Source organism: Leguminivora glycinivorella, chromosome 24 (assembly GCF_023078275.1).
Source record: "Leguminivora glycinivorella isolate SPB_JAAS2020 chromosome 24, LegGlyc_1.1, whole genome shotgun sequence".
Classification (NCBI taxonomy): domain Eukaryota; kingdom Metazoa; phylum Arthropoda; class Insecta; order Lepidoptera; family Tortricidae; genus Leguminivora; species Leguminivora glycinivorella.
Window position 1 is genome coordinate 13,140,154 of NC_062994.1, and position 10,201 is coordinate 13,150,354.

The window sequence follows — 10,201 nt, forward strand, 5'->3', positions numbered from 1 at the left end:
AAAAATCGGCCCCAGGTCACCTGGGGCCCGTTTCTCGAAAAGTGCGCGAACTGTCAAATCCTATGAGTTGTCATGGAAACACACTTGTAATACAGGGCTCGTACCCTTCGAGAAACGGGCCCCTGCTCCAAAGTTCTGTAAGTTTCTGTAAGTGCAGGTACTCTGAGCTCCCAAATTGTCCACTCGAGTCGTTATCTCGGTCGCTTTGGTAGCTCAGCTTATATCTGATAACAGCCCGTATCGCCGCCGCGGCTAATTGGTGAATCAATAACTGGAGCTAACACGAAAGGTTTATAATATACAGTAGTACTTTATTAACACTAGCTGCGCCCACAGTTTCGCTTGCATGGAAATTGGCTTGAGATTTTTGCTCTCTCTACTAATATTTTAATACTAGTTTAAAATTCAATTTATAATCTTTGGCTTAGGTTCTCCAATAAATAACAATATATATAATAAAAAAAAAAATTATAATACAATAATTTATATATAAGTAGTATAGTAGTGAGACTACTTGAAAAAAGAACAAATCAAAAAATATTCAATAAAATAATTTGATTTGTTCCCTAGTTGTATTACCTTTATGTTTATTTAGAAATAAGTTAGATCTCTCCTCCACAGGCCAGGCATTGCCTAGTGTGGAGGTCAGCAAAATTGTAAACATGCGTGTTCATTTGAAATAAACAATTTTTTTTAATTAGTTTTCATTTTGCTTTAAAATATGTTATTTGTAATTATTAGAATTTTATTGAGAATTTAATAAGTAAAATATAAATAAATATTATTTAGTGATAAATAAATCAATTCTACTACTTATTTTACTGTGGAATTTCTCTAATAGGTATGAAACGTGTTTTCAGGACAAGCAGGGCAGAAAAGTGTTTCTTTAGCAAGAAAGTGAAGTATTTCTTGCTAAAGAAACACTTTTCTACTCAATTTTATTAAAGTTTAAAAATTTATAAATAAAATAAAAACAATTGAACCCTGCTTTTGTTTCCATGAAAATTTTACAGCGATGCTAATTTTCATTTAATAGAAATGGAATGAATTGTCATCGAAAGAGATAATTATCATGTTAAATCACGTCTTTGTCTTGCAATTTCTCGAAACACTCTACAATCTTTATACAAAGGGTAATAAGTGCATTAAAAATGTTATGGACTTGTGTCCTTCTTTACAAAAGCGTTGAAGGCTGTATTGAGCGAGTGGGCGTGGCCTTACTGTGACGTCATTCCTTCAGGCGGCCATCTTGTTTCGCCAGAGCATAAAGAAATTTACAGTAAAACATATCTAAATACTGAGGATATGCTCGACCGTACGGCAGATTATTTCTAGATATCGGTGCTGTAGCCGAATGGCATTTCTGCGATGCGAATGGCGATGGAAAAGAAAATGAAACGTCGCGAAAGGTAGTCTGGCTCTGTTGAGCCCATACGCAAGACCCATAGAGATAATAATTTCGCGTATTAAGCGTTTCGTTTCGTGAGCGTTTGTGCCATTCGGCTACGTACCCAGGTTCATTAAGACTCGCAGTAACATTGTGTATTTGACATGCAAGCCTTGAAGACTTTTTTAGTGCGTTTTCACATTATCCGATCCGATATCGGATGTAGGAAGGATTTCAAAGGCAAAAATCAAAGATGGCGGCTTAAATATACTCGTATGGGATATCGGTCCTACATCCGATATCGGATCGGATAATGTGAAAACGCAGTTATAGAGGGATGGGCTACTCTTTAGATATCTACTACTTTGTCTGGGGCCAGACTACAGATGCGTTCAGATTGAGGGAGGGAGACTTTAAAGAGGCTGAGGTGCATTTGTCGTTTAGGTCCTTGCAGGGTCCTTGGCTAAGTAGGGTTAGAAAGGTTGGGCATTGAACATGTAAGGCTTTCAACTGACTAAGTATTTAATGTTTTCTGTGGTTGCTAGTATATCGGTGTTCATCTATATCTGAACAAACCCTCTATTAGGTATCAAGTGCATCTACGAGTGTGTCGATCCATTTGAATATTTATTGGCTCTAAAGTTAATTAGTGTTTGACTGACTACATACCTCTACATATATTGCAAAATAAGTAATATCAATACTTTTTTTAGTTTCTGGCGTTTTAAAACCCATATTTACAATTTTATTTCGTTTTGATTAGCAAAGGAATGTTCTAGATTTTGATTAACATGGATTTCCGCAAAGAAACGCCTGATTCTATCGATTATTTAAAATAATTTCTTCAACTTTTGCACTTAATCATGAACTTTCCGACGTAGACAGTTTGAGCAAATTCATTACGGTTCTAATTTATTTATTATCGTAGCATAATACAAAACAAAAGACTAATTTATTTCCACAGAGTCTGGACTAATTAATTACCTATTTTACCAGTTAACATCTTAAGTAGGTATTGATTTTCAATATAGTGAAGATGATTAGGTACAAGATGTATAGTGACTACGTAAATAACATAATAAAAATCTGTGAAAAAGTTATACTATAAAATAAAAGCTATGTAAAAGACACATGTAAGTGGACAGTTTATACATTATTACAATATTGAGGGACTGTAATTTTAAAAATGCTAGAGATATAGGAAGCGAAGTAAAAAAATATCATTTAAAATTTACAGCATTCGCACCTTATAGTTTAGTTTAGTTAGTTTTATTTATTTCATAATGATAAATTACATTATAAATTATGCTATGTTAACCTATATGAATTTACATTATGATCGTCAATATAATTATTTTACATGCATTCATTTATACTCGTACACGTTCTTATAGTAGGTAAAAAATGGGTAAAAACTACTTAAAATGTAATGCCAATTAAATAACTAAACAATGTATGTAGGTAGTTGAAATTTTCTGTTAGTAGGTACTAATTATTACTAGTTATGGGAGCTTGTATGTACTTAGTCGATTCTTAAACAGTTATCTAATAAAATGTCGACTAATAACTGAATGATTATTTATAAAATTGGGACTTAATCGCGTATGACTACCATATTAATCTGACCTCCAACGTTTTACGCGATCGTCATACGCGATTAAGTCCCGATTTTAAAAATAATTATGTGTAATAATCGTGAAAGTTTAAATCAGTGTAATAACTGAATATTTCTAATAATCGAGCAAAATGTCACCTCTATTTAAATCAAACAAATGACATTCAATTCCTTCGGACTTTTAATAGGTGTAATTAGTAGAAGCAAAGTTTTGGACCGCTGCCAAACCGAAATGAGTGGGGGAGTAAGGTTCGGTAGAAACTGAGAGTTCGAACCAATATACTAAGATCTCTAATACATACATAGAGATGGGGTTTTTATATGTGGGGGTAGCTATGTCTATTTAATAAAAGCAAGTAGTTATGTCTAATAAGGGGTGTGAAGAACCAGTGGAAGAGAATTCCTCCCGCGCTAAAGTCGATAAGGAGGGATTCACACTGGTGGAACGGAAGAAGAAGGCGCGCAGGGCACCTCGTAAGACTCTGTGTGGCACCGCAGAGCCGGTTAATTCTGGTCTACGGGTTGCAACACCGAGTAAGGCGCTCTACGTGTCCCGTCTTCATTACTCCGCCGTGACTGACGATGTGGTGGAGTACGTTCGCCGGAAGACTGGCTACACGCTGAGGGTACACCAGCTACAGTCGCGTCACTACGTGCACTTCAGTTCGTTCGTGGTGCGCGTGCCGCGGCCGCTGCAGGACACCATCGCGAGCGCAGACTTCTGGCCGAAAGGTGTGGTTTTTCGGCGGTTCCGGGGCAACCTGCCGAATCCTACACCGGGGCAACGGAGCCACGCTGTTTCGTCATCGCCCAAATCAATTGTTTAGTTATAATACTTTTATTCTTTGTAATGTTTTTTTTTAATGTTCTTATTTACTGTTTTTTTTTATTATTTAATTTCATGACGCATTGGATTTATCTGTAATGTCATTGAAATATGTTTTCAAATAAATAAATAAATAAATGTCGGTCATACTTTATCATGGGTCTGGACAAGCAATGTACAATTTGCTGAACATTCTCTTTTTTGTAAATTACTGTAAATTTTCATGAGAAAATTGACACGCAAGTTGCCAGTTAGAATAAGATTTGGATGTATTACGGAATATTCTCAACATTTGACGATCGCTTCATTTGATGTTTGAGTTACACTTCTTGATATCTATCAACGAGGATAGTTAGATTATGCCCAATAACGGCATCATCGCCATCAAATAGCGTTTTGTTCTGAGAAATAATAAGTAATCGTTTTTTTAAATGCTTATAACTCTGAAAGTAGGCGGAATTCAGAAAAAAATATATGACATTTTACTCTTCTAAAATATATTTTATTTTAGTCGGTAGTGACCCTGCCAGCTGCGCCGCGGTCCCGGGTTCGAATCCCGGTAAGGGCATTTATTTATGCGATGAGCACAGATATTTGTTCCTGAGTTTGTTTCGGCAGGGGAGGCGGGAAGTATATGCATAACAACAGTTTTATTGCGCTGGTTTGCCTGAGCCATGGCAAGCGACGGCTGCACCGGACTAGGGAACCGCGGGCGGGCGTGGGCGCTGACATTTCGGATGGCGACCTTTAGCCGCCGCCTCCCACGCGTAGAGCAAAATATCGAGTACATAAAGTTGAAGTAAAATGTAAATCCGGATTCAATGTAAGCTTGCAAAAGTGTGTTCATATTGGTTATACTCCGGTTGCAATTTTAACTAATCCATGCTAAAATTATAAATGGGAAAGTGTGTGTGTCTGTTTGTTTGTCCGTCTTTCACGGCGAAACGGAGCGACGAATTGACGTGATAATTTAAGTGGAGATATAGAAGGGATGGAGAGTGCCATACGCTACTTTTGCTGGTCTCTTTCCGAAGCCACGGGCAAAAAGCTAGTAAGAAAATAAAGGAGCAATTTTGCCCACTGTATTCTATAAAAGATTTTTGAACCTTATGAAAAGAACCTTACAGGACAGCTGCAAGTAATTGTCTAATTACAAATGTTCAGGAGCGTCGAAGTCTTACGCAGACGTAATAAGATTTTTGAGAGGGTTTACAATGCAGACGCTTACGATTAGGGTTGCAAAAAAACAATTTTTTTTCTGGCTTGAAAAAAAACATGAAAAAAACCGTGAAAAAAAACAGTTTTTTTTCTGGAGTATGTTTTTTTTCTAAAGTACGAAATCTCAAAATTTGCAAAGTAGTTAATACTTTTATACGGTTTTTTTAGATTTAATGTTAACTATTAAACGAATTTAATCAAATAACTTTAATTTCTGGTCTTATAAAAGTAAGTTTTACGAAATTTGTAGTTGGTAGTTATCACTATTTACTGTTGGCAACACCACCGCCTCTCCACGCTACACGCAGCATCGGGGATTCCCCAATAAACGTTTGTATACTGAATGTTAATTGAATTAAAATGTACGTTATTGTTATTGAAAAACCGTTATTGTCGTTTTATGTGTTCATCTGAAAAAAAACCATATTTAGAAAAAAAACAATGGTGCTCGGTTTTTTTTCATGTTTTTTTTTCACAATTCTGAAAACAAAAATTGTTTTTTTTTTTCTATTTACAACCCTACTTACGACCCCTGGCGACAGTTGCTTTAAAAAAAATATTTTAGATATTTTGTAAGGAGGTACTTGCTTAATGAGTGAAGGAGGACAACTCTACTAAGAGTTTATTTCAAATCATAATATATTTATTTATATTGTTGTTTATAATTACATTTTTATTGAACAAAAGAAATCATTAAAAAATACATCATAAATGAAGTCTAGATGGCGCTGCCATCACGTGCGTTTCGAGCTCGTGTTTATTGTATATTTAAAAATTGAGTTACGAGTTTCATCGCCATCGGGTTATTTCAATGTGCGCTTTGGTGATTGATAAGCGTCTACGAATGTTGGTGACTGTGTCCGTCGAGGTGGAAGAGACTGATGAGCGCGCGAAGGCTGGCTTTACCGGTTCGATGGAGTGGACCGTAGGAGCGGTTCGCGTTTGGAAGGACGGTCAGTGAGCGCGGGATGTGTGCAATAAAAGTGGTTTTTGGTGGAAATTCCGGTGGTTTAGAGTGTAATTGTTGTGAGCAGTGACATTATTTTAGTGAAGAGGGTATATTGTATCATAAGTTGGAGGTACGTCGTTGTCAGTAATCGGCGGCGACAGCGATAGCCAGGGCTTGTAGTGTGGCCGATTATGGTACACTATTTTCGGCGCGCCGCGCTCCGTTTCGGTGGCCCTGTGGTAGTCGCGGTCGACTAAACTTTATCGCTCCGGGTGGACCAGGTTCGAGCCCCGCTGAACTCTTATTGTGTGTGCATTTTTTTTTTGTTAATTTTTTTTTTTTTTTTTTGTTAGAATAAGTCACTATCTTTTTAATATTAGTATATAGTTTTGACGTAATATGTGTAATTTTTTAGCTGGCGACTGAATAGGTAGTGATTATTTTTGTTGACTTTAATGACAGTTATTTTAGTCTGGGACATTTTATTTTTATTTGTAAAATTTTGGTATTTTTAAGTAATTTAAGTAGTTTTTGTTTATTATTTTTATTGTTTTCTGTGTGAGGAATAATTTTGAGTCATACCCATAATTTTAGATTGCAGCAAAATTTTTGATTCCTGTTTGGCCTTATGGGTTTTATGACCTTTTTTTTATATGTGACATTTTATTAAGTTTTACAATTCGGTGGTTGTATATAAAAGTTTTTTTTTTATTGTTATTTTATTTTTTCATAGCGTTTATTTTTTGTACAATGTGTGTTTTTGAGCAAACATGAGCAACCCCAATCTTCAAGCGTGTCCGTATTGTCCTGGCGGTTCAAAACTGTATGTTGTCCCCAGGGGCCTAAATGTTCATATTACTCGTGCGCATAGGGATGTGGTTGGGTTGCAGGCGCCTTGTGCTGGGGGGGAGCTGGGACCGGGAGTGGGAGATGATGTGGAGTTTTCAAAGCTGGCCGAACTGAAGAAAAACGTTAGGGTTTTGCGGCACGTTCCGAGAGGGGCGAGAAATCAGGCTGCCGGGAAGTTGTGTGCGATAATTCAGGATTGTTTGAGCAATAATGAATTGAAAGATTGGTTTGCTTTGCTCACCTTTTCTTTCACGGCTTTGAGGGTTCCCGAGAATATCAGTCCCAGAACGTTGACTTCAAAGGTTAAAGAGAATATTGACAGCTGTTGTCTGTACTTTCCTGCTGAAATCGGTCTTAAGACAAGTTCGGTTTACCGTACTATAGAGGCGAAAGTGCATGATGGAGATTTAAGAGGGGCAGTCAGACTTCTGTTCTCCGATTCCACTCTCGCGCCGGCTAGTGCTGACACGTTGGAGGCTCTGATTCAGAAGCACCCGTCACCTTCAAGGCAGTTGAATTTCCCCCCTGAGCCTAATTTGTCGAGTCCTTTTTTGACAGTGACACAGGAGGAGGTCGTGAGCGCTTTGGGGTCCTTTTACAATGGGTCTGCGTCTGGGCTGGACGGCTTGCGCCCTCAACATTTGAAAGAGCTGACTTCTTTGTCGGCTGGAGATAATGGCAGAAAATTGTTGGAGTCCCTCACAGGGCTTTGTAACTTCCTTTTACGTGGCATGGTTAATCCCCAGGCTTGTCCATATCTGTATGGGGCATCTTTGTGTGCCTTGACGAAGAAAGATGGTGGAATTAGGCCAATTGCTGTTGGGAATACGTTGCGACGCCTTGTTTCCAAACTTTCTTGTCGTGCAGTTAAGGAGGAGATGGCGAAATATCTTCAGCCATGTCAGGTTGGATTCGGAACGCCTTTGGGGTGTGAGGCAGCTATCCATGCAGTGCGGTCATATGCCATGGCTCCGGAGAACGTTTCTAGTGTGATACTGAAAGTGGATATTAGAAACGCTTTCAATTCTGTGGAGAGGGATGTAATTTTGAGGGAAGTTAAGGATAGGGTACCATCGTTATTTCCGTTCCTTCACCAATGTTATTCTTCCACAAGTAATCTCTTTTATGGGACTGATCCGATTGCATCACAGGTAGGTGCTCAGCAGGGCGATCCGTTGGGCCCTCTCCTTTTTTGTTTAGCCATGCAAGGTGTCATCCGTTCGCTAGCCAGTCCTTTAAACGTCTGGTATTTGGATGATGGTACGTTGGGTGGAGCGCCGGATGTCGTGTTGGGGGATGTGAGGAAGCTAGTGCAAGCGTTATCAGCCGTTGGCTTGCAGGTGAATGCTGAGAAGTGCGAGTTGTTTCTTTGTGGTCCGGAAACTAGGGGGTTGGTAGCTGATTTTGAAGATGTTTTGCCTGGCTTAAGGTTGGTGGAGAAGTCATCTTTAGTGCTCCTTGGGGCGCCGATTTTTTTGGAGGGGGTTAATCAGGTGGTTCAGGACAAAACCGTGGCGCTTTCAGAGTCTATGAAGCACTTGCAGCATGTCTCGGCGCATGTATCTTTGGTGTTGTTACGTAGCTGTTTATCAATCCCACGCGTAACATACACTTTGAGAACGGCGCCGACTTGGATGCATATGCAGGTTGTGATGAGATTCGATGAGGTGCTCCAAAGCGGTCTGGAGTCCATCCTGAATGTCCGGTTTGAGGAATCCCAGTGGTTGCAGGCTACTCTTCCCATTCGGCATGGCGGGTTGGGGGTGCGTCGCATGCAGGATGTGGGACTTGTAGCTTTTCTTGCATCTTCACACGCGTCTCAGGGTCTGGTTGCGCGTATTTTGTCAGTTCGTGAGATCGATATGCACATGCCTTTTGTGGGTAGCGCATTGGATGAGTGGGCTGTGCGCTATTCCAGCGGGGCCAGGCCGGACAACCTCGGAGCTCAGAGATCGTGGGATGACCTTCTGTGCCGTCAGGCATACGAACAGTTGCTGGAGAGCGCATCGGGGGTTGAGTTGGCTCGGTTAAAGGCGGCAGTAGCGCCCGAGTCGGGGGCCTGGCTACACGCCTTGCCATCATCGCACTTGGGTACGTTGTTGGATAACGACTCCTTGAGGATTGGTGCTGCGTTAAGGCTCGGGTGTACTGTGTGTGAGCCTCATCCATGTGTCTGTGGTGTAACGGTGGAGGCAAATGGGCACCATGGGCTGAGTTGTGCGCGGTGTGCTGGTAGGTTTCCTCGACATCATGCGATTAATGATATCGTTCGCAGGGCGATGGTGTCGGCGAACCTGCCGTGCGTGTTGGAGCCCCAGGGCCTTAGTCGTACGGATGGAAAGAGGCCTGACGGTCTCACTCTCGTTCCGTGGGCTAAAGGTCGTAGTCTGTTGTGGGATGCTACGTGTGTGAGCACGTTTGCTCCATCACATCTGGCACAGACTACGCGTGCGGCGGGCGGGGCGGCGGAGTACGCGGCAAGGCAAAAGCATACCAAGTACTCGAACTTGAAGCCGGTGTACGATTTTGTCCCTGTTGCGGTTGAGTCGGCTGGTCCCTGGTGCGCCGAAGCCAAGGATTTTGTGAAGGCCCTGGGTAGACGCTTGCGGGATAGGGGTTGCGATCCTAGATCGGGTTCGTACCTGGTACAACGTATATCGTTGGCTATACAGCGCGGCAACGCGGCTGGTATTTTGGGGACGTTTGTTCCGGGTACTGACCGGGTTGGGATATAAGGTTTTTATTAAGGGTATTGTGTTTGCCTTTTTTTTTTTTTTGTGTGCTTGAGTTTTGACGATGCGTGTTGCGGATAATGTATGTTATGGTAATGTTTTATTTTGACGAAACCTTAGGTGGATGGACACTCTGTTATATGACGAAGCCTGCGCTGTGGATCTAAACGTATGTATTGTTTATAATTACTATGTTGTTTCCTGTATTGAGGTGTTCGCAATAAAGAGTATTTGTATGGTATTGTATTGTATATTTAAAGACAAAAAAGCATTTTTTTTTCTAAACATAATGATGATAGCCGTATAATACACTATTATCCATAAATCCCGTAATATTTTATATGTTTTCTCCGTACCTGTCGTATTAAAAAATGGAATGGTATTTATCTCAACAAGATAAGGTACATCACAATACATAATACGAGTATCAGATCAGAACATATAGGTAACTATCAACCGCCCGTCATATTCATACATCCCCCCTTCCGTTATCGATCCCGGAACTAGGGGGTGACCTGTATTTAGCCCTCCCATCCCCCCTTCCACCCCCTACCGCGCAGGCGCCAGCCAGGCACCCAGGCGACCCGCGACCTACCCCCAGTCTCGGTTCAGCCTTGCCCAGGTC